This window comes from Schistocerca serialis, unplaced genomic scaffold, assembly GCF_023864345.2.
Source record: "Schistocerca serialis cubense isolate TAMUIC-IGC-003099 unplaced genomic scaffold, iqSchSeri2.2 HiC_scaffold_1098, whole genome shotgun sequence".
Lineage (NCBI taxonomy): Eukaryota > Metazoa > Arthropoda > Insecta > Orthoptera > Acrididae > Schistocerca > Schistocerca serialis.
Window position 1 is genome coordinate 1 of NW_026047291.1, and position 24,654 is coordinate 24,654.

Consider the following 24,654-nt stretch of genomic DNA (forward strand, 5'->3'; position numbering starts at 1 on the left):
TCTTCTTGGCAAACTTGGTTAGCACATTCTCCCTCAAACTGAGTTAATTACTGCATTTTCGTACCATTACAGTAGTTTAAAAGGGTTAAGGAAGCATCTTTGTCACAACAGAAAGGCAGTTTGAAAATTGGGCTGGCAGGGGTAGCGACATAATAACAAAACAAAAAGAAAAGGAAGGAGCCAACAGCACCCGGGTTTCCCAGGCGGTCACCCATCCAAGTACTAACCGGGCCCAATGATGCTTAACTTCGGTGATCGGACGAGAACCGGTGTATTCATCATGGTATGGCCGTTGGCACTCGTGCAAGGTAGGAGCACGGGCGGAATTCGCGTTCGGCTTCTCTCCCAACACACAAAATGTTAGTTTTCCGCCGCATTTGACGAAAGCACTTCCTTCTGCAACAGCCAGTTCCTCGCGGACGGCGCGGGGGGCGCGCCCGGCGTCCCAGCAGACCGACGGCCGAATTAGCGGGCGCACCGCCGCGTGTGTGAGACGCACTGTTGCTCGTTGCACCTCCTGTCATTCGTTGGGCGCGTGCAGCCTTCGACACACGCGGAGGACGCATCTTGTCCCTGGTGTCCAGCGGAGGGCCTGTGCGGGGTGTGGCAGTGTCGTGCTGGAGGGCGCCACTGGTAGCGATGTGGGCTTCCTCGCCTCACACCAGGTGTCTGCGTAGTTTGCAGTGCATTCGCGCCATTCCTATCCCTGTCCCCGTCCCGACTTGTCCCGACTTTGCTCGACTGCCGCTCGCTGCCGCTCGGGGTCGTGGTCCATATGACCAGCGCAAGCACGACAAACGTCTGCGGGACGAGACGAGACGACTAAGGAATAAATTCGTGATTACAAATCAAATTTGGAACTTTACACAAAAATTGGCGGTGACGTATTTCAGAAATCAACTGCCGATTCGTACTGTTTTGTCGTTATCAAAGTCTTCTTGGCAAACTTGGTTAGCACATTCTCCCTCAAACTGAGTTAATTACTGCATTTTCGTACCATTACAGTAGTTTAAAAGGGTTAAGGAAGCATCTTGTCACAAACAGAAAGGTCAGTTTGAAAATTGGGCTGGCAGGGGTAGCGACATAATAACAAAACAAAAAGAAAAGGAAGGGAGCCAACAGCACCCGGGTTTCCCAGGCGGTCACCCATCCAAGTACTAACCGGGCCCAATGATGCTTAACTTCGGTGATCGGACGAGAACCGGTGTATTCATCATGGTATGGCCGTTGGCACTCGTGCAAGGTAGGAGCACGGCGAATTCGCGTTCGGCTTCTCTCCCAACACACAAAATGTTAGTTTTCCGCCGCATTTGACGAAAGCACTTCCTTCTGCAACAGCCAGTTCCTCGCGGACGGCGCGGGGGGCGCGCCCGGCGTCCCAGCAGACCGACGGCCCGAATTAGCGGGCGCACCGCCGCGTGTGTGAGACGCACTGTTGCTCGTTGCACCTCCTGTCATTCGTTGGGCGCGTGCAGCCTTCGACACACGCGGAGGACGCATCTTGTCCCTGGTGTCCAGCGGAGGGCCTGTGCGGGTGTGGCAGTGTCGTGCTGGAGGGCGCCACTGGTAGCGATGTGGGCTTCCCTCGCCTCACACCAGGTGTCTGCGTAGTTTGCAGTGCATTCGCGCCATTCCTATCCCTGTCCCCGTCCCGACTTGTCCCGACTTTGCTCGACTGCCGCTCGCTGCCGCTCGGGTCGTGGTCCATATGACAGCGCAAGCACGACAAACGTCTGCGGGACGAGACGAGACGACTAAGGAATAAATTCGTGATTACAAATCAAATTTGGAACTTTACACAAAAATTGGCGGTGACGTATTTCAGAAATCAACTGCCGATTCGTACTGTTTTGTCGTTATCAAAGTCTTCTTGGCAAACTTGGTTAGCACATTCTCCCTCAAACTGAGTTAATTACTGCATTTTCGTACCATTACAGTAGTTTAAAAGGGTTAAGGAAGCATCTTTGTCACAACAGAAAGGCAGTTTGAAAATTGGGCTGGCAGGGGTAGCGACATAATAACAAAACAAAAAGAAAAGGAAGGGAGCCAACAGCACCCGGGTTTCCCAGGCGGTCACCCATCCAAGTACTAACCGGGCCCAATGATGCTTAACTTCGGTGATCGGACGAGAACCGGTGTATTCATCATGGTATGGCCGTTGGCACTCGTGCAAGGTAGGAGCACGGCGGAATTCGCGTTCGGCTTCTCTCCCAACACACAAAATGTTAGTTTTCCGCCGCATTTGACGAAAGCACTTCCTTCTGCAACAGCCAGTTCCTCGCGGACGGCGCGGGGGGCGCGCCCGGCGTCCCAGCAGACCGACGGCCGAATTAGCGGGCGCACCGCCGCGTGTGTGAGACGCACTGTTGCTCGTTTGCACCTCCTGTCATTCGTTGGGCGCGTGCAGCCTTCGACACACGCGGAGGACGCATCTTGTCCCTGGTGTCCAGCGGAGGGCCTGTGCGGGGTGTGGCAGTGTCGTGCTGGAGGGCGCCACTGGTAGCGATGTGGGCTTCCTCGCCTCACACCAGGTGTCTGCGTAGTTTGCAGTGCATTCGCGCCATTCCTATCCCTGTCCCCGTCCCGACTTGTCCCGACTTTGCTCGACTGCCGCTCGCTGCCGCTCGGGTCGTGGTCCATATGACAGCGCAAGCACGACAAACGTCTGCGGGGACGAGACGAGACGACTAAGGAATAAATTCGTGATTACAAATCAAATTTGGAACTTTACACAAAAATTGGCGGTGACGTATTTCAGAAATCAACTGCCGATTCGTACTGTTTTGTCGTTATCAAAGTCTTCTTGGCAAACTTGGTTAGCACATTCTCCCTCAAACTGAGTTAATTACTGCATTTTCGTACCATTACAGTAGTTTAAAAGGGTTAAGGAAGCATCTTTGTCACAACAGAAAGGCAGTTTGAAAATTGGGCTGGCAGGGGTAGCGACATAATAACAAAACAAAAAGAAAAGGAAGGGAGCCAACAGCACCCGGTTTCCCAGGCGGTCACCCATCCAAGTACTAACCGGGCCCAATGAGCTTAACTTCGGTGATCGGACGAGAACCGGTGTATTCATCATGGTATGGCCGTTGGCACTCGTGCAAGGTAGGAGCACGGCGGAATTCGCGTTCGGCTTCTCTCCCAACACACAAAATGTTAGTTTTCCGCCGCATTTGACGAAAGCACTTCCTTCTGCAACAGCCAGTTTCCCTCGCGGACGGCGCGGGGGGCGCGCCCGGCGTCCCAGCAGACCGACGGCCGAATTAGCGGGCGCACCGCCGCGTGTGTGAGACGCACTGTTGCTCGTTGCACCTCCTGTCATTCGTTGGGCGCGTGCAGCCTTCGACACACGCGGAGGACGCATCTTGTCCCTGGTGTCCAGCGGAGGGCCTGTGCGGGGTGTGGCAGTGTCGTGCTGGAGGGCGCCACTGGTAGCGATGTGGGCTTCCTCGCCTCACACCAGGTGTCTGCGTAGGTTTGCAGTGCATTCGCGCCATTCCTATCCCTGTCCCCGTCCCGACTTGTCCCGACTTTGCTCGACTGCCGCTCGCTGCCGCTCGGGTCGTGGTCCATATGACAGCGCAAGCACGACAAACGTCTGCGGGACGAGACGAGACGACTAAGGAATAAATTCGTGATTACAAATCAAATTTGGAACTTTACACAAAAATTGGCGGTGACGTATTTCAGAAATCAACTGCCGATTCGTACTGTTTTGTCGTTATCAAAGTCTTCTTGGCAAACTTGGTTAGCACATTCTCCCTCAAACTGAGTTAATTACTGCATTTTCGTACCATTACAGTAGTTTAAAAGGGTTAAGGAAGCATCTTTGTCACAACAGAAAGGCAGTTTGAAAATTGGGCTGGCAGGGGTAGCGACATAATAACAAAACAAAAAGAAAAGGAAGGGAGCCAACAGCACCCGGGTTTCCCAGGCGGTCACCCATCCAAGTACTAACCGGGCCCAATGATGCTTAACTTCGGTGATCGGACGAGAACCGGTGTATTCATCATGGTATGGCCGTTGGCACTCGTGCAAGGTAGGAGCACGGCGGAATTCGCGTTCGGCTTCTCTCCCAACACACAAAATGTTAGTTTTCCGCCGCATTTGACGAAAGCACTTCCTTCTGCAACAGCCAGTTCCTCGCGGACGGCGCGGGGGGCGCGCCCGGCGTCCCAGCAGACCGACGGCCGAATTAGCGGGCGCACCGCCGCGTGTGTGAGACGCACTGTTGCTCGTTGCACCTCCTGTCATTCGTTGGGCGCGTGCAGCCTTCGACACACGCGGAGGACGCATCTTGTCCCTGGTGTCCAGCGGAGGGCCTGTGCGGGGTGTGGCAGTGTCGTGCTGGAGGGCGCCACTGGTAGCGATGTGGGCTTCCTCGCCTCACACCAGGTGTCTGCGTAGTTTGCAGTGCATTCGCGCCATTCCTATCCCTGTCCCCCGTCCCGACTTGTCCCGACTTTGCTCGACTGCCGCTCGCTGCCGCTCGGGTCGTGGTCCATATGACAGCGCAAGCACGACAAACGTCTGCGGGACGAGACGAGACGACTAAGGAATAAATTCGTGATTACAAATCAAATTTGGAACTTTACACAAAAATTGGCGGTGACGTATTTCAGAAATCAACTGCCGATTCGTACTGTTTTGTCGTTATCAAAGTCTTCTTGGCAAACTTGGTTAGCACATTCTCCCTCAAACTGAGTTAATTACTGCATTTTCGTACCATTACAGTAGTTTAAAAGGGTTAAGGAAGCATCTTTGTCACAACAGAAAGGCAGTTTGAAAATTGGGCTGGCAGGGGTAGCGACATAATAACAAAACAAAAAGAAAAGGAAGGGAGCCAACAGCACCCGGGTTTCCCAGGCGGTCACCCATCCAAGTACTAACCGGGCCCAATGATGCTTAACTTCGGTGATCGGACGAGAACCGGTGTATTCATCATGGTATGGCCGTTGGCACTCGTGCAAGGTAGGAGCACGGCGGAATTCGCGTTCGGCTTCTCTCCCAACACACAAAATGTTAGTTTTCCGCCGCATTTGACGAAAGCACTTCCTTCTGCAACAGCCAGTTCCTCGCGGACGGCGCGGGGGGCGCGCCCGGCGTCCCAGCAGACCGACGGCCGAATTAGCGGGCGCACCGCCGCGTGTGTGAGACGCACTGTTGCTCGTTGCACCTCCTGTCATTCGTTGGGCGCGTGCAGCCTTCGACACACGCGGAGGACGCATCTTGTCCCTGGTGTCCAGCGGAGGGCCTGTGCGGGGTGTGGCAGTGTCGTGCTGGAGGGCGCCACTGGTAGCGATGTGGGCTTCCTCGCCTCACACCAGGTGTCTGCGTAGTTTGCAGTGCATTCGCGCCATTCCTATCCCTGTCCCCGTCCCGACTTGTCCCGACTTTGCTCGACTGCCGCTCGCTGCCGCTCGGGTCGTGGTCCATATGACAGCGCAAGCACGACAAACGTCTGCGGGACGAGACGAGACGACTAAGGAATAAATTCGTGATTACAAATCAAATTTGGAACTTTACACAAAAATTGGCGGTGACGTATTTCAGAAATCAACTGCCGATTCGTACTGTTTTGTCGTTATCAAAGTCTTCTTGGCAAACTTGGTTAGCACATTCTCCCTCAAACTGAGTTAATTACTGCATTTTCGTACCATTACAGTAGTTTAAAAGGGTTAAGGAAGCATCTTTGTCACAACAGAAAGGCAGTTTGAAAATTGGGCTGGCAGGGGTAGCGACATAATAACAAAACAAAAAGAAAAGGAAGGGAGCCAACAGCACCCGGGTTTCCCAGGCGGTCACCCATCCAAGTACTAACCGGGCCCAATGATGCTTAACTTCGGTGATCGGACGAGAACCGGTGTATTCATCATGGTATGGCCGTTGGCACTCGTGCAAGGTAGGAGCACGGCGGAATTCGCGTTCGGCTTCTCTCCCAACACACAAAATGTTAGTTTTCCGCCGCATTTGACGAAAGCACTTCCTTCTGCAACAGCCAGTTCCTCGCGGACGGCGCGGGGGGCGCGCCCGGCGTCCCAGCAGACCGACGGCCGAATTAGCGGGCGCACCGCCGCGTGTGTGAGACGCACTGTTGCTCGTTGCACCTCCTGTCATTCGTTGGGCGCGTGCAGCCTTCGACACACGCGGAGGACGCATCTTGTCCCTGGTGTCCAGCGGAGGGCCTGTGCGGGGTGTGGCAGTGTCGTGCTGGAGGGCGCCACTGGTAGCGATGTGGGCTTCCTCGCCTCACACCAGGTGTCTGCGTAGTTTGCAGTGCATTCGCGCCATTCCTATCCCTGTCCCCGTCCCGACTTGTCCCGACTTTGCTCGACTGCCGCTCGCTGCCGCTCGGGTCGTGGTCCATATGACAGCGCAAGCACGACAAACGTCTGCGGGACGAGACGAGACGACTAAGGAATAAATTCGTGATTACAAATCAAATTTGGAACTTTACACAAAAATTGGCGGTGACGTATTTCAGAAATCAACTGCCGATTCGTACTGTTTTGTCGTTATCAAAGTCTTCTTGGCAAACTTGGTTAGCACATTCTCCCTCAAACTGAGTTAATTACTGCATTTTCGTACCATTACAGTAGTTTAAAAGGGTTAAGGAAGCATCTTTGTCACAACAGAAAGGCAGTTTGAAAATTGGGCTGGCAGGGGTAGCGACATAATAACAAAACAAAAAGAAAAGGAAGGGAGCCAACAGCACCCGGGTTTCCCAGGCGGTCACCCATCCAAGTACTAACCGGGCCCAATGATGCTTAACTTCGGTGATCGGACGAGAACCGGTGTATTCATCATGGTATGGCCGTTGGCACTCGTGCAAGGTAGGAGCACGGCGGAATTCGCGTTCGGCTTCTCTCCCAACACACAAAATGTTAGTTTTCCGCCGCATTTGACGAAAGCACTTCCTTCTGCAACAGCCAGTTCCTCGCGGACGGCGCGGGGGGCGCGCCCGGCGTCCCAGCAGACCGACGGCCGAATTAGCGGGCGCACCGCCGCGTGTGTGAGACGCACTGTTGCTCGTTGCACCTCCTGTCATTCGTTGGGCGCGTGCAGCCTTCGACACACGCGGAGGACGCATCTTGTCCCTGGTGTCCAGCGGAGGGCCTGTGCGGGGTGTGGCAGTGTCGTGCTGGAGGGCGCCACTGGTAGCGATGTGGGCTTCCTCGCCTCACACCAGGTGTCTGCGTAGTTTGCAGTGCATTCGCGCCATTCCTATCCCTGTCCCCGTCCCGACTTGTCCCGACTTTGCTCGACTGCCGCTCGCTGCCGCTCGGGTCGTGGTCCATATGACAGCGCAAGCACGACAAACGTCTGCGGGACGAGACGAGACGACTAAGGAATAAATTCGTGATTACAAATCAAATTTGGAACTTTACACAAAAATTGGCGGTGACGTATTTCAGAAATCAACTGCCGATTCGTACTGTTTTGTCGTTATCAAAGTCTTCTTGGCAAACTTGGTTAGCACATTCTCCCTCAAACTGAGTTAATTACTGCATTTTCGTACCATTACAGTAGTTTAAAAGGGTTAAGGAAGCATCTTTGTCACAACAGAAAGGCAGTTTGAAAATTGGGCTGGCAGGGGTAGCGACATAATAACAAAACAAAAAGAAAAGGAAGGGAGCCAACAGCACCCGGGTTTCCCAGGCGGTCACCCATCCAAGTACTAACCGGGCCCAATGATGCTTAACTTCGGTGATCGGACGAGAACCGGTGTATTCATCATGGTATGGCCGTTGGCACTCGTGCAAGGTAGGAGCACGGCGGAATTCGCGTTCGGCTTCTCTCCCAACACACAAAATGTTAGTTTTCCGCCGCATTTGACGAAAGCACTTCCTTCTGCAACAGCCAGTTCCTCGCGGACGGCGCGGGGGGCGCGCCCGGCGTCCCAGCAGACCGACGGCCGAATTAGCGGGCGCACCGCCGCGTGTGTGAGACGCACTGTTGCTCGTTGCACCTCCTGTCATTCGTTGGGCGCGTGCAGCCTTCGACACACGCGGAGGACGCATCTTGTCCCTGGTGTCCAGCGGAGGGCCTGTGCGGGGTGTGGCAGTGTCGTGCTGGAGGGCGCCACTGGTAGCGATGTGGGCTTCCTCGCCTCACACCAGGTGTCTGCGTAGTTTGCAGTGCATTCGCGCCATTCCTATCCCTGTCCCCGTCCCGACTTGTCCCGACTTTGCTCGACTGCCGCTCGCTGCCGCTCGGGTCGTGGTCCATATGACAGCGCAAGCACGACAAACGTCTGCGGGACGAGACGAGACGACTAAGGAATAAATTCGTGATTACAAATCAAATTTGGAACTTTACACAAAAATTGGCGGTGACGTATTTCAGAAATCAACTGCCGATTCGTACTGTTTTGTCGTTATCAAAGTCTTCTTGGCAAACTTGGTTAGCACATTCTCCCTCAAACTGAGTTAATTACTGCATTTTCGTACCATTACAGTAGTTTAAAAGGGTTAAGGAAGCATCTTTGTCACAACAGAAAGGCAGTTTGAAAATTGGGCTGGCAGGGGTAGCGACATAATAACAAAACAAAAAGAAAAGGAAGGGAGCCAACAGCACCCGGGTTTCCCAGGCGGTCACCCATCCAAGTACTAACCGGGCCCAATGATGCTTAACTTCGGTGATCGGACGAGAACCGGTGTATTCATCATGGTATGGCCGTTGGCACTCGTGCAAGGTAGGAGCACGGCGGAATTCGCGTTCGGCTTCTCTCCCAACACACAAAATGTTAGTTTTCCGCCGCATTTGACGAAAGCACTTCCTTCTGCAACAGCCAGTTCCTCGCGGACGGCGCGGGGGGCGCGCCCGGCGTCCCAGCAGACCGACGGCCGAATTAGCGGGCGCACCGCCGCGTGTGTGAGACGCACTGTTGCTCGTTGCACCTCCTGTCATTCGTTGGGCGCGTGCAGCCTTCGACACACGCGGAGGACGCATCTTGTCCCTGGTGTCCAGCGGAGGGCCTGTGCGGGGTGTGGCAGTGTCGTGCTGGAGGGCGCCACTGGTAGCGATGTGGGCTTCCTCGCCTCACACCAGGTGTCTGCGTAGTTTGCAGTGCATTCGCGCCATTCCTATCCCTGTCCCCGTCCCGACTTGTCCCGACTTTGCTCGACTGCCGCTCGCTGCCGCTCGGGTCGTGGTCCATATGACAGCGCAAGCACGACAAACGTCTGCGGGACGAGACGAGACGACTAAGGAATAAATTCGTGATTACAAATCAAATTTGGAACTTTACACAAAAATTGGCGGTGACGTATTTCAGAAATCAACTGCCGATTCGTACTGTTTTGTCGTTATCAAAGTCTTCTTGGCAAACTTGGTTAGCACATTCTCCCTCAAACTGAGTTAATTACTGCATTTTCGTACCATTACAGTAGTTTAAAAGGGTTAAGGAAGCATCTTTGTCACAACAGAAAGGCAGTTTGAAAATTGGGCTGGCAGGGGTAGCGACATAATAACAAAACAAAAAGAAAAGGAAGGGAGCCAACAGCACCCGGGTTTCCCAGGCGGTCACCCATCCAAGTACTAACCGGGCCCAATGATGCTTAACTTCGGTGATCGGACGAGAACCGGTGTATTCATCATGGTATGGCCGTTGGCACTCGTGCAAGGTAGGAGCACGGCGGAATTCGCGTTCGGCTTCTCTCCCAACACACAAAATGTTAGTTTTCCGCCGCATTTGACGAAAGCACTTCCTTCTGCAACAGCCAGTTCCTCGCGGACGGCGCGGGGGGCGCGCCCGGCGTCCCAGCAGACCGACGGCCGAATTAGCGGGCGCACCGCCGCGTGTGTGAGACGCACTGTTGCTCGTTGCACCTCCTGTCATTCGTTGGGCGCGTGCAGCCTTCGACACACGCGGAGGACGCATCTTGTCCCTGGTGTCCAGCGGAGGGCCTGTGCGGGGTGTGGCAGTGTCGTGCTGGAGGGCGCCACTGGTAGCGATGTGGGCTTCCTCGCCTCACACCAGGTGTCTGCGTAGTTTGCAGTGCATTCGCGCCATTCCTATCCCTGTCCCCGTCCCGACTTGTCCCGACTTTGCTCGACTGCCGCTCGCTGCCGCTCGGGTCGTGGTCCATATGACAGCGCAAGCACGACAAACGTCTGCGGGACGAGACGAGACGACTAAGGAATAAATTCGTGATTACAAATCAAATTTGGAACTTTACACAAAAATTGGCGGTGACGTATTTCAGAAATCAACTGCCGATTCGTACTGTTTTGTCGTTATCAAAGTCTTCTTGGCAAACTTGGTTAGCACATTCTCCCTCAAACTGAGTTAATTACTGCATTTTCGTACCATTACAGTAGTTTAAAAGGGTTAAGGAAGCATCTTTGTCACAACAGAAAGGCAGTTTGAAAATTGGGCTGGCAGGGGTAGCGACATAATAACAAAACAAAAAGAAAAGGAAGGGAGCCAACAGCACCCGGGTTTCCCAGGCGGTCACCCATCCAAGTACTAACCGGGCCCAATGATGCTTAACTTCGGTGATCGGACGAGAACCGGTGTATTCATCATGGTATGGCCGTTGGCACTCGTGCAAGGTAGGAGCACGGCGGAATTCGCGTTCGGCTTCTCTCCCAACACACAAAATGTTAGTTTTCCGCCGCATTTGACGAAAGCACTTCCTTCTGCAACAGCCAGTTCCTCGCGGACGGCGCGGGGGGCGCGCCCGGCGTCCCAGCAGACCGACGGCCGAATTAGCGGGCGCACCGCCGCGTGTGTGAGACGCACTGTTGCTCGTTGCACCTCCTGTCATTCGTTGGGCGCGTGCAGCCTTCGACACACGCGGAGGACGCATCTTGTCCCTGGTGTCCAGCGGAGGGCCTGTGCGGGGTGTGGCAGTGTCGTGCTGGAGGGCGCCACTGGTAGCGATGTGGGCTTCCTCGCCTCACACCAGGTGTCTGCGTAGTTTGCAGTGCATTCGCGCCATTCCTATCCCTGTCCCCGTCCCGACTTGTCCCGACTTTGCTCGACTGCCGCTCGCTGCCGCTCGGGTCGTGGTCCATATGACAGCGCAAGCACGACAAACGTCTGCGGGACGAGACGAGACGACTAAGGAATAAATTCGTGATTACAAATCAAATTTGGAACTTTACACAAAAATTGGCGGTGACGTATTTCAGAAATCAACTGCCGATTCGTACTGTTTTGTCGTTATCAAAGTCTTCTTGGCAAACTTGGTTAGCACATTCTCCCTCAAACTGAGTTAATTACTGCATTTTCGTACCATTACAGTAGTTTAAAAGGGTTAAGGAAGCATCTTTGTCACAACAGAAAGGCAGTTTGAAAATTGGGCTGGCAGGGGTAGCGACATAATAACAAAACAAAAAGAAAAGGAAGGGAGCCAACAGCACCCGGGTTTCCCAGGCGGTCACCCATCCAAGTACTAACCGGGCCCAATGATGCTTAACTTCGGTGATCGGACGAGAACCGGTGTATTCATCATGGTATGGCCGTTGGCACTCGTGCAAGGTAGGAGCACGGCGGAATTCGCGTTCGGCTTCTCTCCCAACACACAAAATGTTAGTTTTCCGCCGCATTTGACGAAAGCACTTCCTTCTGCAACAGCCAGTTCCTCGCGGACGGCGCGGGGGGCGCGCCCGGCGTCCCAGCAGACCGACGGCCGAATTAGCGGGCGCACCGCCGCGTGTGTGAGACGCACTGTTGCTCGTTGCACCTCCTGTCATTCGTTGGGCGCGTGCAGCCTTCGACACACGCGGAGGACGCATCTTGTCCCTGGTGTCCAGCGGAGGGCCTGTGCGGGGTGTGGCAGTGTCGTGCTGGAGGGCGCCACTGGTAGCGATGTGGGCTTCCTCGCCTCACACCAGGTGTCTGCGTAGTTTGCAGTGCATTCGCGCCATTCCTATCCCTGTCCCCGTCCCGACTTGTCCCGACTTTGCTCGACTGCCGCTCGCTGCCGCTCGGGTCGTGGTCCATATGACAGCGCAAGCACGACAAACGTCTGCGGGACGAGACGAGACGACTAAGGAATAAATTCGTGATTACAAATCAAATTTGGAACTTTACACAAAAATTGGCGGTGACGTATTTCAGAAATCAACTGCCGATTCGTACTGTTTTGTCGTTATCAAAGTCTTCTTGGCAAACTTGGTTAGCACATTCTCCCTCAAACTGAGTTAATTACTGCATTTTCGTACCATTACAGTAGTTTAAAAGGGTTAAGGAAGCATCTTTGTCACAACAGAAAGGCAGTTTGAAAATTGGGCTGGCAGGGGTAGCGACATAATAACAAAACAAAAAGAAAAGGAAGGGAGCCAACAGCACCCGGGTTTCCCAGGCGGTCACCCATCCAAGTACTAACCGGGCCCAATGATGCTTAACTTCGGTGATCGGACGAGAACCGGTGTATTCATCATGGTATGGCCGTTGGCACTCGTGCAAGGTAGGAGCACGGCGGAATTCGCGTTCGGCTTCTCTCCCAACACACAAAATGTTAGTTTTCCGCCGCATTTGACGAAAGCACTTCCTTCTGCAACAGCCAGTTCCTCGCGGACGGCGCGGGGGGCGCGCCCGGCGTCCCAGCAGACCGACGGCCGAATTAGCGGGCGCACCGCCGCGTGTGTGAGACGCACTGTTGCTCGTTGCACCTCCTGTCATTCGTTGGGCGCGTGCAGCCTTCGACACACGCGGAGGACGCATCTTGTCCCTGGTGTCCAGCGGAGGGCCTGTGCGGGGTGTGGCAGTGTCGTGCTGGAGGGCGCCACTGGTAGCGATGTGGGCTTCCTCGCCTCACACCAGGTGTCTGCGTAGTTTGCAGTGCATTCGCGCCATTCCTATCCCTGTCCCCGTCCCGACTTGTCCCGACTTTGCTCGACTGCCGCTCGCTGCCGCTCGGGTCGTGGTCCATATGACAGCGCAAGCACGACAAACGTCTGCGGGACGAGACGAGACGACTAAGGAATAAATTCGTGATTACAAATCAAATTTGGAACTTTACACAAAAATTGGCGGTGACGTATTTCAGAAATCAACTGCCGATTCGTACTGTTTTGTCGTTATCAAAGTCTTCTTGGCAAACTTGGTTAGCACATTCTCCCTCAAACTGAGTTAATTACTGCATTTTCGTACCATTACAGTAGTTTAAAAGGGTTAAGGAAGCATCTTTGTCACAACAGAAAGGCAGTTTGAAAATTGGGCTGGCAGGGGTAGCGACATAATAACAAAACAAAAAGAAAAGGAAGGGAGCCAACAGCACCCGGGTTTCCCAGGCGGTCACCCATCCAAGTACTAACCGGGCCCAATGATGCTTAACTTCGGTGATCGGACGAGAACCGGTGTATTCATCATGGTATGGCCGTTGGCACTCGTGCAAGGTAGGAGCACGGCGGAATTCGCGTTCGGCTTCTCTCCCAACACACAAAATGTTAGTTTTCCGCCGCATTTGACGAAAGCACTTCCTTCTGCAACAGCCAGTTCCTCGCGGACGGCGCGGGGGGCGCGCCCGGCGTCCCAGCAGACCGACGGCCGAATTAGCGGGCGCACCGCCGCGTGTGTGAGACGCACTGTTGCTCGTTGCACCTCCTGTCATTCGTTGGGCGCGTGCAGCCTTCGACACACGCGGAGGACGCATCTTGTCCCTGGTGTCCAGCGGAGGGCCTGTGCGGGGTGTGGCAGTGTCGTGCTGGAGGGCGCCACTGGTAGCGATGTGGGCTTCCTCGCCTCACACCAGGTGTCTGCGTAGTTTGCAGTGCATTCGCGCCATTCCTATCCCTGTCCCCGTCCCGACTTGTCCCGACTTTGCTCGACTGCCGCTCGCTGCCGCTCGGGTCGTGGTCCATATGACAGCGCAAGCACGACAAACGTCTGCGGGACGAGACGAGACGACTAAGGAATAAATTCGTGATTACAAATCAAATTTGGAACTTTACACAAAAATTGGCGGTGACGTATTTCAGAAATCAACTGCCGATTCGTACTGTTTTGTCGTTATCAAAGTCTTCTTGGCAAACTTGGTTAGCACATTCTCCCTCAAACTGAGTTAATTACTGCATTTTCGTACCATTACAGTAGTTTAAAAGGGTTAAGGAAGCATCTTTGTCACAACAGAAAGGCAGTTTGAAAATTGGGCTGGCAGGGGTAGCGACATAATAACAAAACAAAAAGAAAAGGAAGGGAGCCAACAGCACCCGGGTTTCCCAGGCGGTCACCCATCCAAGTACTAACCGGGCCCAATGATGCTTAACTTCGGTGATCGGACGAGAACCGGTGTATTCATCATGGTATGGCCGTTGGCACTCGTGCAAGGTAGGAGCACGGCGGAATTCGCGTTCGGCTTCTCTCCCAACACACAAAATGTTAGTTTTCCGCCGCATTTGACGAAAGCACTTCCTTCTGCAACAGCCAGTTCCTCGCGGACGGCGCGGGGGGCGCGCCCGGCGTCCCAGCAGACCGACGGCCGAATTAGCGGGCGCACCGCCGCGTGTGTGAGACGCACTGTTGCTCGTTGCACCTCCTGTCATTCGTTGGGCGCGTGCAGCCTTCGACACACGCGGAGGACGCATCTTGTCCCTGGTGTCCAGCGGAGGGCCTGTGCGGGGTGTGGCAGTGTCGTGCTGGAGGGCGCCACTGGTAGCGATGTGGGCTTCCTCGCCTCACACCAGGTGTCTGCGTAGTTTGCAGTGCATTCGCGCCATTCCTATCCCTGTCCCCGTCCCGACTTGTCCCGACTTTGCTCGACTGCCGCTCGCTGCCGCTCGGGTCGTGGTCCATATGACAGCGCAAGCACGACAAACGTCTGCGGGACGAGACGAGACGACTAAGGAATAAATTCGTGATTACAAATCAAATTTGGAACTTTACACAAAAATTGGCGGTGACGTATTTCAGAAATCAACTGCCGATTCGTACTGTTTTGTCGTTATCAAAGTCTTCTTGGCAAACTTGGTTAGCACATTCTCCCTCAAACTGAGTTAATTACTGCATTTTCGTACCATTACAGTAGTTTAAAAGGGTTAAGGAAGCATCTTTGTCACAACAGAAAGGCAGTTTGAAAATTGGGCTGGCAGGGGTAGCGACATAATAACAAAACAAAAAGAAAAGGAAGGGAGCCAACAGCACCCGGGTTTCCCAGGCGGTCACCCATCCAAGTACTAACCGGGCCCAATGATGCTTAACTTCGGTGATCGGACGAGAACCGGTGTATTCATCATGGTATGGCCGTTGGCACTCGTGCAAGGTAGGAGCACGGCGGAATTCGCGTTCGGCTTCTCTCCCAACACACAAAATGTTAGTTTTCCGCCGCATTTGACGAAAGCACTTCCTTCTGCAACAGCCAGTTCCTCGCGGACGGCGCGGGGGGCGCGCCCGGCGTCCCAGCAGACCGACGGCCGAATTAGCGGGCGCACCGCCGCGTGTGTGAGACGCACTGTTGCTCGTTGCACCTCCTGTCATTCGTTGGGCGCGTGCAGCCTTCGACACACGCGGAGGACGCATCTTGTCCCTGGTGTCCAGCGGAGGGCCTGTGCGGGGTGTGGCAGTGTCGTGCTGGAGGGCGCCACTGGTAGCGATGTGGGCTTCCTCGCCTCACACCAGGTGTCTGCGTAGTTTGCAGTGCATTCGCGCCATTCCTATCCCTGTCCCCGTCCCGACTTGTCCCGACTTTGCTCGACTGCCGCTCGCTGCCGCTCGGGTCGTGGTCCATATGACAGCGCAAGCACGACAAACGTCTGCGGGACGAGACGAGACGACTAAGGAATAAATTCGTGATTACAAATCAAATTTGGAACTTTACACAAAAATTGGCGGTGACGTATTTCAGAAATCAACTGCCGATTCGTACTGTTTTGTCGTTATCAAAGTCTTCTTGGCAAACTTGGTTAGCACATTCTCCCTCAAACTGAGTTAATTACTGCATTTTCGTACCATTACAGTAGTTTAAAAGGGTTAAGGAAGCATCTTTGTCACAACAGAAAGGCAGTTTGAAAATTGGGCTGGCAGGGGTAGCGACATAATAACAAAACAAAAAGAAAAGGAAGGGAGCCAACAGCACCCGGGTTTCCCAGGCGGTCACCCATCCAAGTACTAACCGGGCCCAATGATGCTTAACTTCGGTGATCGGACGAGAACCGGTGTATTCATCATGGTATGGCCGTTGGCACTCGTGCAAGGTAGGAGCACGGCGGAATTCGCGTTCGGCTTCTCTCCCAACACACAAAATGTTAGTTTTCCGCCGCATTTGACGAAAGCACTTCCTTCTGCAACAGCCAGTTCCTCGCGGACGGCGCGGGGGGCGCGCCCGGCGTCCCAGCAGACCGACGGCCGAATTAGCGGGCGCACCGCCGCGTGTGTGAGACGCACTGTTGCTCGTTGCACCTCCTGTCATTCGTTGGGCGCGTGCAGCCTTCGACACACGCGGAGGACGCATCTTGTCCCTGGTGTCCAGCGGAGGGCCTGTGCGGGGTGTGGCAGTGTCGTGCTGGAGGGCGCCACTGGTAGCGATGTGGGCTTCCTCGCCTCACACCAGGTGTCTGCGTAGTTTGCAGTGCATTCGCGCCATTCCTATCCCTGTCCCCGTCCCGACTTGTCCCGACTTTGCTCGACTGCCGCTCGCTGCCGCTCGGGTCGTGGTCCATATGACAGCGCAAGCACGACAAACGTCTGCGGGACGAGACGAGACGACTAAGGAATAAATTCGTGATTACAAATCAAATTTGGAACTTTACACAAAAATTGGCGGTGACGTATTTCAGAAATCAACTGCCGATTCGTACTGTTTTGTCGTTATCAAAGTCTTCTTGGCAAACTTGGTTAGCACATTCTCCCTCAAACTGAGTTAATTACTGCATTTTCGTACCATTACAGTAGTTTAAAAGGGTTAAGGAAGCATCTTTGTCACAACAGAAAGGCAGTTTGAAAATTGGGCTGGCAGGGGTAGCGACATAATAACAAAACAAAAAGAAAAGGAAGGGAGCCAACAGCACCCGGGTTTCCCAGGCGGTCACCCATCCAAGTACTAACCGGGCCCAATGATGCTTAACTTCGGTGATCGGACGAGAACCGGTGTATTCATCATGGTATGGCCGTTGGCACTCGTGCAAGGTAGGAGCACGGCGGAATTCGCGTTCGGCTTCTCTCTCCCAACACACAAAATGTTAGTTTTCCGCCGCATTTGACGAAAGCACTTCCTTCTGCAACAGCCAGTTCCTCGCGGACGGCGCGGGGGGCGCGCCCGGCGTCCCAGCAGACCGACGGCCGAATTAGCGGGCGCACCGCCGCGTGTGTGAGACGCACTGTTGCTCGTTGCACCTCCTGTCATTCGTTGGGCGCGTGCAGCCTTCGACACACGCGGAGGACGCATCTTGTCCCTGGTGTCCAGCGGAGGGCCTGTGCGGGGTGTGGCAGTGTCGTGCTGGAGGGCGCCACTGGTAGCGATGTGGGCTTCCTCGCCTCACACCAGGTGTCTGCGTAGTTTGCAGTGCATTCGCGCCATTCCTATCCCTGTCCCCGTCCCGACTTGTCCCGACTTTGCTCGACTGCCGCTCGCTGCCGCTCGGGTCGTGGTCCATATGACAGCGCAAGCACGACAAACGTCTGCGGGACGAGACGAGACGACTAAGGAATAAATTCGTGATTACAAATCAAATTTGGAACTTTACACAAAAATTGGCGGTGACGTATTTCAGAAATCAACTGCCGATTCGTACTGTTTTGTCGTTATCAAAGTCTTCTTGGCAAACTTGGTTAGCACATTCTCCCTCAAACTGAGTTAATTACTGCATTTTCGTACCATTACAGTAGTTTAAAAGGGTTAAGGAAGCATCTTTGTCACAACAGAAAGGCAGTTTGAAAATTGGGCTGGCAGGGGTAGCGACATAATAACAAAACAAAAAGAAAAGGAAGGGAGCCAACAGCACCCGGGTTTCCCAGGCGGTCACCCATCCAAGTACTAACCGGGCCCAATGATGCTTAACTTCGGTGATCGGACGAGAACCGGTGTATTCATCATGGTATGGCCGTTGGCACTCGTGCAAGGTAGGAGCACGGCGGAATTCGCGTTCGGCTTCTCTCCCAACACACAAAATGTTAGTTTTCCGCCGCATTTGACGAAAGCACTTCCTTCTGCAACAGCCAGTTCCTCGCGGACGGCGCGGGGGGCGCGCCCGGCGTCCCAGCAGACCGACGGCCGAATTAGCGGGCGCACCGCCGCGTGTGTGAGACGCACTGTTGCTCGTTGCACCTCCTGTCATTCGTTGGGCGCGTGCAGCCTTCGACACACGCGGAGGACGCATCTTGTCCCTGGTGTCCAGCGGAGGGCCTGTGCGGGGTGTGGCAGTGTCGTGCTGGAGGGCGCCACTGGTAGCGATGTGGGCTTCCTCGCCTCACACCAGGTGTCTGCGTAGTTTGCAGTGCATTCGCGCCATTCCTATCCCTGTCCCCGTCCCGACTTGTCCCGACTTTGCTCGACTGCCGCTCGCTGCCGCTCGGGTCGTGGTCCATATGACAGCGCAAGCACGACAAACGTCTGCGGGACGAGACGAGACGACTAAGGAATAAATTCGTGATTACAAATCAAATTTGGAACTTTACACAAAAATTGGCGGTGACGTATTTCAGAAATCAACTGCCGATTCGTACTGTTTTGTCGTTATCAAAGTCTTCTTGGCAAACTTGGTTAGCACATTCTCCCTCAAACTGAGTTAATTACTGCATTTTCGTACCATTACAGTAGTTTAAAAGGGTTAAGGAAGCATCTTTGTCACAACAGAAAGGCAGTTTGAAAATTGGGCTGGCAGGGGTAGCGACATAATAACAAAACAAAAAGAAAAGGAAGGGAGCCAACAGCACCCGGGTTTCCCAGGCGGTCACCCATCCAAGTACTAACCGGGCCCAATGATGCTTAACTTCGGTGATCGGACGAGAACCGGTGTATTCATCATGGTATGGCCGTTGGCACTCGTGCAAGGTAGGAGCACGGCGGAATTCGCGTTCGGCTTCTCTCCCAACACACAAAATGTTAGTTTTCCGCCGCATTTGACGAAAGCACTTCCTTCTGCAACAGCCAGTTCCTCGCGGACGGCGCGGGGGGCGCGCCCGGCGTCCCAGCAGACCGACGGCCGAATTAGCGGGCGCACCGCCGCGTGTGTGAGACGCACTGTTGCTCGTTGCACCTCCTGTCATTCGTTGGGCGCGTGCAGCCTTCGACACACGCGGAGGACGCATCTTGTCCCTGGTGTCCAGCGGAGGGCCTGTGCGGGGTGTGGCAGTGTCGTGCTGGAGGGCGCCACTGGTAGCGATGTGGGCTTCCTCGCCTCACACCAGGTGTCTGCGTAGTTTGCAGTGCATTCGCGCCATTCCTATCCCTGTCCCCGTCCCGACTTGTCCCGACTTTGCTCGACTGCCGCTCGCTGCCGCTCGGGTCGTGGTCCATATGACAGCGCAAGCACGACAAACGTCTGCGGGACGAGACGAGACGACTAAGGAATAAATTCGTGATTACAAATCAAATTTGGAACTTTACACAAAAATTGGCGGTGACGTATTTCAGAAATCAACTGCCGATTCGTACTGTTTTGTCGTTATCAAAGTCTTCTTGGCAAACTTGGTTAGCACATTCTCCCTCAAACTGAGTTAATTACTGCATTTTCGTACCATTACAGTAGTTTAAAAGGGTTAAGGAAGCATCTTTGTCACAACAGAAAGGCAGTTTGAAAATTGGGCTGGCAGGGGTAGCGACATAATAACAAAACAAAAAGAAAAGGAAGGGAGCCAACAGCACCCGGGTTTCCCAGGCGGTCACCCATCCAAGTACTAACCGGGCCCAATGATGCTTAACTTCGGTGATCGGACGAGAACCGGTGTATTCATCATGGTATGGCCGTTGGCACTCGTGCAAGGTAGGAGCACGGCGGAATTCGCGTTCGGCTTCTCTCCCAACACACAAAATGTTAGTTTTCCGCCGCATTTGACGAAAGCACTTCCTTCTGCAACAGCCAGTTCCTCGCGGACGGCGCGGGGGGCGCGCCCGGCGTCCCAGCAGACCGACGGCCGAATTAGCGGGCGCACCGCCGCGTGTGTGAGACGCACTGTTGCTCGTTGCACCTCCTGTCATTCGTTGGGCGCGTGCAGCCTTCGACACACGCGGAGGACGCATCTTGTCCCTGGTGTCCAGCGGAGGGCCTGTGCGGGGTGTGGCAGTGTCGTGCTGGAGGGCGCCACTGGTAGCGATGTGGGCTTCCTCGCCTCACACCAGGTGTCTGCGTAGTTTGCAGTGCATTCGCGCCATTCCTATCCCTGTCCCCGTCCCGACTTGTCCCGACTTTGCTCGACTGCCGCTCGCTGCCGCTCGGGTCGTGGTCCATATGACAGCGCAAGCACGACAAACGTCTGCGGGACGAGACGAGACGACTAAGGAATAAATTCGTGATTACAAATCAAATTTGGAACTTTACACAAAAATTGGCGGTGACGTATTTCAGAAATCAACTGCCGATTCGTACTGTTTTGTCGTTATCAAAGTCTTCTTGGCAAACTTGGTTAGCACATTCTCCCTCAAACTGAGTTAATTACTGCATTTTCGTACCATTACAGTAGTTTAAAAGGGTTAAGGAAGCATCTTTGTCACAACAGAAAGGCAGTTTGAAAATTGGGCTGGCAGGGGTAGCGACATAATAACAAAACAAAAAGAAAAGGAAGGGAGCCAACAGCACCCGGGTTTCCCAGGCGGTCACCCATCCAAGTACTAACCGGGCCCAATGATGCTTAACTTCGGTGATCGGACGAGAACCGGTGTATTCATCATGGTATGGCCGTTGGCACTCGTGCAAGGTAGGAGCACGGCGGAATTCGCGTTCGGCTTCTCTCCCAACACACAAAATGTTAGTTTTCCGCCGCATTTGACGAAAGCACTTCCTTCTGCAACAGCCAGTTCCTCGCGGACGGCGCGGGGGGCGCGCCCGGCGTCCCAGCAGACCGACGGCCGAATTAGCGGGCGCACCGCCGCGTGTGTGAGACGCACTGTTGCTCGTTGCACCTCCTGTCATTCGTTGGGCGCGTGCAGCCTTCGACACACGCGGAGGACGCATCTTGTCCCTGGTGTCCAGCGGAGGGCCTGTGCGGGGTGTGGCAGTGTCGTGCTGGAGGGCGCCACTGGTAGCGATGTGGGCTTCCTCGCCTCACACCAGGTGTCTGCGTAGTTTGCAGTGCATTCGCGCCATTCCTATCCCTGTCCCCGTCCCGACTTGTCCCGACTTTGCTCGACTGCCGCTCGCTGCCGCTCGGGTCGTGGTCCATATGACAGCGCAAGCACGACAAACGTCTGCGGGACGAGACGAGACGACTAAGGAATAAATTCGTGATTACAAATCAAATTTGGAACTTTACACAAAAATTGGCGGTGACGTATTTCAGAAATCAACTGCCGATTCGTACTGTTTTGTCGTTATCAAAGTCTTCTTGGCAAACTTGGTTAGCACATTCTCCCTCAAACTGAGTTAATTACTGCATTTTCGTACCATTACAGTAGTTTAAAAGGGTTAAGGAAGCATCTTTGTCACAACAGAAAGGCAGTTTGAAAATTGGGCTGGCAGGGGTAGCGACATAATAACAAAACAAAAAGAAAAGGAAGGGAGCCAACAGCACCCGGGTTTCCCAGGCGGTCACCCATCCAAGTACTAACCGGGCCCAATGATGCTTAACTTCGGTGATCGGACGAGAACCGGTGTATTCATCATGGTATGGCCGTTGGCACTCGTGCAAGGTAGGAGCACGGCGGAATTCGCGTTCGGCTTCTCTCCCAACACACAAAATGTTAGTTTTCCGCCGCATTTGACGAAAGCACTTCCTTCTGCAACAGCCAGTTCCTCGCGGACGGCGCGGGGGGGCGCGCCCGGCGTCCCAGCAGACCGACGGCCGAATTAGCGGGCGCACCGCCGCGTGTGTGAGACGCACTGTTGCTCGTTGCACCTCCTGTCATTCGTTGGGCGCGTGCAGCCTTCGACACACGCGGAGGACGCATCTTGTCCCTGGTGTCCAGCGGAGGGCCTGTGCGGGGTGTGGCAGTGTCGTGCTGGAGGGCGCCACTGGTAGCGATGTGGGCTTCCTCGCCTCACACCAGGTGTCTGCGTAGTTTGCAGTGCATTCGCGCCATTCCTATCCCTGTCCCCGTCCCGACTTGTCCCGACTTTGCTCGACTGCCGCTCGCTGCCGCTCGGGTCGTGGTCCATATGACAGCGCAAGCACGACAAACGTCTGCGGGACGAGACGAGACGACTAAGGAATAAATTCGTGATTACAAATCAAATTTGGAACTTTACACAAAAATTGGCGGTGACGTATTTCAGAAATCAACTGCCGATTCGTACTGTTTTGTCGTTATCAAAGTCTTCTTGGCAAACTTGGTTAGCACATTCTCCCTCAAACTGAGTTAATTACTGCATTTTCGTACCATTACAGTAGTTTAAAAGGGTTAAGGAAGCATCTTTGTCACAACAGAAAGGCAGTTTGAAAATTGGGCTGGCAGGGGTAGCGACATAATAACAAAACAAAAAGAAAAGGAAGGGAGCCAACAGCACCCGGGTTTCCCAGGCGGTCACCCATCCAAGTACTAACCGGGCCCAATGATGCTTAACTTCGGTGATCGGACGAGAACCGGTGTATTCATCATGGTATGGCCGTTGGCACTCGTGCAAGGTAGGAGCACGGCGGAATTCGCGTTCGGCTTCTCTCCCAACACACAAAATGTTAGTTTTCCGCCGCATTTGACGAAAGCACTTCCTTCTGCAACAGCCAGTTCCTCGCGGACGGCGCGGGGGGCGCGCCCGGCGTCCCAGCAGACCGACGGCCGAATTAGCGGGCGCACCGCCGCGTGTGTGAGACGCACTGTTGCTCGTTGCACCTCCTGTCATTCGTTGGGCGCGTGCAGCCTTCGACACACGCGGAGGACGCATCTTGTCCCTGGTGTCCAGCGGAGGGCCTGTGCGGGGTGTGGCAGTGTCGTGCTGGAGGGCGCCACTGGTAGCGATGTGGGCTTCCTCGCCTCACACCAGGTGTCTGCGTAGTTTGCAGTGCATTCGCGCCATTCCTATCCCTGTCCCCGTCCCGACTTGTCCCGACTTTGCTCGACTGCCGCTCGCTGCCGCTCGGGTCGTGGTCCATATGACAGCGCAAGCACGACAAACGTCTGCGGGACGAGACGAGACGACTAAGGAATAAATTCGTGATTACAAATCAAATTTGGAACTTTACACAAAAATTGGCGGTGACGTATTTCAGAAATCAACTGCCGATTCGTACTGTTTTGTCGTTATCAAAGTCTTCTTGGCAAACTTGGTTAGCACATTCTCCCTCAAACTGAGTTAATTACTGCATTTTCGTACCATTACAGTAGTTTAAAAGGGTTAAGGAAGCATCTTTGTCACAACAGAAAGGCAGTTTGAAAATTGGGCTGGCAGGGGTAGCGACATAATAACAAAACAAAAAGAAAAGGAAGGGAGCCAACAGCACCCGGGTTTCCCAGGCGGTCACCCATCCAAGTACTAACCGGGCCCAATGATGCTTAACTTCGGTGATCGGACGAGAACCGGTGTATTCATCATGGTATGGCCGTTGGCACTCGTGCAAGGTAGGAGCACGGCGGAATTCGCGTTCGGCTTCTCTCCCAACACACAAAATGTTAGTTTTCCGCCGCATTTGACGAAAGCACTTCCTTCTGCAACAGCCAGTTCCTCGCGGACGGCGCGGGGGGCGCGCCCGGCGTCCCAGCAGACCGACGGCCGAATTAGCGGGCGCACCGCCGCGTGTGTGAGACGCACTGTTGCTCGTTGCACCTCCTGTCATTCGTTGGGCGCGTGCAGCCTTCGACACACGCGGAGGACGCATCTTGTCCCTGGTGTCCAGCGGAGGGCCTGTGCGGGGTGTGGCAGTGTCGTGCTGGAGGGCGCCACTGGTAGCGATGTGGGCTTCCTCGCCTCACACCAGGTGTCTGCGTAGTTTGCAGTGCATTCGCGCCATTCCTATCCCTGTCCCCGTCCCGACTTGTCCCGACTTTGCTCGACTGCCGCTCGCTGCCGCTCGGGTCGTGGTCCATATGACAGCGCAAGCACGACAAACGTCTGCGGGACGAGACGAGACGACTAAGGAATAAATTCGTGATTACAAATCAAATTTGGAACTTTACACAAAAATTGGCGGTGACGTATTTCAGAAATCAACTGCCGATTCGTACTGTTTTGTCGTTATCAAAGTCTTCTTGGCAAACTTGGTTAGCACATTCTCCCTCAAACTGAGTTAATTACTGCATTTTCGTACCATTACAGTAGTTTAAAAGGGTTAAGGAAGCATCTTTGTCACAACAGAAAGGCAGTTTGAAAATTGGGCTGGCAGGGGTAGCGACATAATAACAAAACAAAAAGAAAAGGAAGGGAGCCAACAGCACCCGGGTTTCCCAGGCGGTCACCCATCCAAGTACTAACCGGGCCCAATGATGCTTAACTTCGGTGATCGGACGAGAACCGGTGTATTCATCATGGTATGGCCGTTGGCACTCGTGCAAGGTAGGAGCACGGCGGAATTCGCGTTCGGCTTCTCTCCCAACACACAAAATGTTAGTTTTCCGCCGCATTTGACGAAAGCACTTCCTTCTGCAACAGCCAGTTCCTCGCGGACGGCGCGGGGGGCGCGCC

The 24,654-nt window shown here is 54.2% G+C and overlaps 27 non-coding genes across 27 annotated transcripts; all 27 read right to left on the reverse strand.

The window, feature by feature from the left end:
• Positions 1 to 178: 178 nt before the first annotated feature.
• On the reverse strand, positions 179 to 297 carry LOC126431561 (5S ribosomal RNA). The gene has a single exon (XR_007577608.1). It is a non-coding gene; the product is annotated as a 5S ribosomal RNA (ribosomal RNA).
• An 816-nt stretch (positions 298 to 1,113) lies between these two features.
• Positions 1,114 to 1,232, reverse strand: LOC126431573 (5S ribosomal RNA). The gene has a single exon (XR_007577619.1). It is a non-coding gene; the product is annotated as a 5S ribosomal RNA (ribosomal RNA).
• An 812-nt stretch (positions 1,233 to 2,044) lies between these two features.
• On the reverse strand, positions 2,045 to 2,163 carry LOC126431585 (5S ribosomal RNA). Its single transcript, XR_007577630.1, has one exon. It is a non-coding gene; the product is annotated as a 5S ribosomal RNA (ribosomal RNA).
• An 814-nt stretch (positions 2,164 to 2,977) lies between these two features.
• On the reverse strand, positions 2,978 to 3,094 carry LOC126431595 (5S ribosomal RNA). The gene has a single exon (XR_007577639.1). It is a non-coding gene; the product is annotated as a 5S ribosomal RNA (ribosomal RNA).
• An 815-nt stretch (positions 3,095 to 3,909) lies between these two features.
• Positions 3,910 to 4,028, reverse strand: LOC126431596 (5S ribosomal RNA). Its single transcript, XR_007577640.1, has one exon. It is a non-coding gene; the product is annotated as a 5S ribosomal RNA (ribosomal RNA).
• An 813-nt stretch (positions 4,029 to 4,841) lies between these two features.
• LOC126431597 (5S ribosomal RNA) lies at positions 4,842 to 4,960 on the reverse strand. Its single transcript, XR_007577641.1, has one exon. It is a non-coding gene; the product is annotated as a 5S ribosomal RNA (ribosomal RNA).
• An 812-nt stretch (positions 4,961 to 5,772) lies between these two features.
• Positions 5,773 to 5,891, reverse strand: LOC126431562 (5S ribosomal RNA). Its single transcript, XR_007577609.1, has one exon. It is a non-coding gene; the product is annotated as a 5S ribosomal RNA (ribosomal RNA).
• An 812-nt stretch (positions 5,892 to 6,703) lies between these two features.
• Positions 6,704 to 6,822, reverse strand: LOC126431563 (5S ribosomal RNA). Its single transcript, XR_007577610.1, has one exon. It is a non-coding gene; the product is annotated as a 5S ribosomal RNA (ribosomal RNA).
• An 812-nt stretch (positions 6,823 to 7,634) lies between these two features.
• Positions 7,635 to 7,753, reverse strand: LOC126431564 (5S ribosomal RNA). The gene has a single exon (XR_007577611.1). It is a non-coding gene; the product is annotated as a 5S ribosomal RNA (ribosomal RNA).
• Positions 7,754 to 8,565: 812 nt separating this feature from the next.
• On the reverse strand, positions 8,566 to 8,684 carry LOC126431565 (5S ribosomal RNA). Its single transcript, XR_007577612.1, has one exon. It is a non-coding gene; the product is annotated as a 5S ribosomal RNA (ribosomal RNA).
• An 812-nt stretch (positions 8,685 to 9,496) lies between these two features.
• On the reverse strand, positions 9,497 to 9,615 carry LOC126431566 (5S ribosomal RNA). Its single transcript, XR_007577613.1, has one exon. It is a non-coding gene; the product is annotated as a 5S ribosomal RNA (ribosomal RNA).
• An 812-nt stretch (positions 9,616 to 10,427) lies between these two features.
• LOC126431567 (5S ribosomal RNA) lies at positions 10,428 to 10,546 on the reverse strand. Its single transcript, XR_007577614.1, has one exon. It is a non-coding gene; the product is annotated as a 5S ribosomal RNA (ribosomal RNA).
• Positions 10,547 to 11,358: 812 nt separating this feature from the next.
• Positions 11,359 to 11,477, reverse strand: LOC126431568 (5S ribosomal RNA). Its single transcript, XR_007577615.1, has one exon. It is a non-coding gene; the product is annotated as a 5S ribosomal RNA (ribosomal RNA).
• An 812-nt stretch (positions 11,478 to 12,289) lies between these two features.
• Positions 12,290 to 12,408, reverse strand: LOC126431569 (5S ribosomal RNA). Its single transcript, XR_007577616.1, has one exon. It is a non-coding gene; the product is annotated as a 5S ribosomal RNA (ribosomal RNA).
• An 812-nt stretch (positions 12,409 to 13,220) lies between these two features.
• On the reverse strand, positions 13,221 to 13,339 carry LOC126431571 (5S ribosomal RNA). Its single transcript, XR_007577617.1, has one exon. It is a non-coding gene; the product is annotated as a 5S ribosomal RNA (ribosomal RNA).
• An 812-nt stretch (positions 13,340 to 14,151) lies between these two features.
• Positions 14,152 to 14,270, reverse strand: LOC126431572 (5S ribosomal RNA). The gene has a single exon (XR_007577618.1). It is a non-coding gene; the product is annotated as a 5S ribosomal RNA (ribosomal RNA).
• An 812-nt stretch (positions 14,271 to 15,082) lies between these two features.
• Positions 15,083 to 15,201, reverse strand: LOC126431574 (5S ribosomal RNA). Its single transcript, XR_007577620.1, has one exon. It is a non-coding gene; the product is annotated as a 5S ribosomal RNA (ribosomal RNA).
• An 812-nt stretch (positions 15,202 to 16,013) lies between these two features.
• On the reverse strand, positions 16,014 to 16,132 carry LOC126431575 (5S ribosomal RNA). The gene has a single exon (XR_007577621.1). It is a non-coding gene; the product is annotated as a 5S ribosomal RNA (ribosomal RNA).
• An 812-nt stretch (positions 16,133 to 16,944) lies between these two features.
• LOC126431576 (5S ribosomal RNA) lies at positions 16,945 to 17,063 on the reverse strand. The gene has a single exon (XR_007577622.1). It is a non-coding gene; the product is annotated as a 5S ribosomal RNA (ribosomal RNA).
• Positions 17,064 to 17,877: 814 nt separating this feature from the next.
• Positions 17,878 to 17,996, reverse strand: LOC126431577 (5S ribosomal RNA). Its single transcript, XR_007577623.1, has one exon. It is a non-coding gene; the product is annotated as a 5S ribosomal RNA (ribosomal RNA).
• An 812-nt stretch (positions 17,997 to 18,808) lies between these two features.
• On the reverse strand, positions 18,809 to 18,927 carry LOC126431578 (5S ribosomal RNA). Its single transcript, XR_007577624.1, has one exon. It is a non-coding gene; the product is annotated as a 5S ribosomal RNA (ribosomal RNA).
• Positions 18,928 to 19,739: 812 nt separating this feature from the next.
• Positions 19,740 to 19,858, reverse strand: LOC126431579 (5S ribosomal RNA). The gene has a single exon (XR_007577625.1). It is a non-coding gene; the product is annotated as a 5S ribosomal RNA (ribosomal RNA).
• An 812-nt stretch (positions 19,859 to 20,670) lies between these two features.
• LOC126431580 (5S ribosomal RNA) lies at positions 20,671 to 20,789 on the reverse strand. The gene has a single exon (XR_007577626.1). It is a non-coding gene; the product is annotated as a 5S ribosomal RNA (ribosomal RNA).
• Positions 20,790 to 21,601: 812 nt separating this feature from the next.
• LOC126431582 (5S ribosomal RNA) lies at positions 21,602 to 21,720 on the reverse strand. Its single transcript, XR_007577627.1, has one exon. It is a non-coding gene; the product is annotated as a 5S ribosomal RNA (ribosomal RNA).
• Positions 21,721 to 22,533: 813 nt separating this feature from the next.
• On the reverse strand, positions 22,534 to 22,652 carry LOC126431583 (5S ribosomal RNA). Its single transcript, XR_007577628.1, has one exon. It is a non-coding gene; the product is annotated as a 5S ribosomal RNA (ribosomal RNA).
• Positions 22,653 to 23,464: 812 nt separating this feature from the next.
• Positions 23,465 to 23,583, reverse strand: LOC126431584 (5S ribosomal RNA). The gene has a single exon (XR_007577629.1). It is a non-coding gene; the product is annotated as a 5S ribosomal RNA (ribosomal RNA).
• Positions 23,584 to 24,395: 812 nt separating this feature from the next.
• Positions 24,396 to 24,514, reverse strand: LOC126431586 (5S ribosomal RNA). Its single transcript, XR_007577631.1, has one exon. It is a non-coding gene; the product is annotated as a 5S ribosomal RNA (ribosomal RNA).
• Between the last annotated feature and the right edge of the window lie 140 nt (positions 24,515 to 24,654).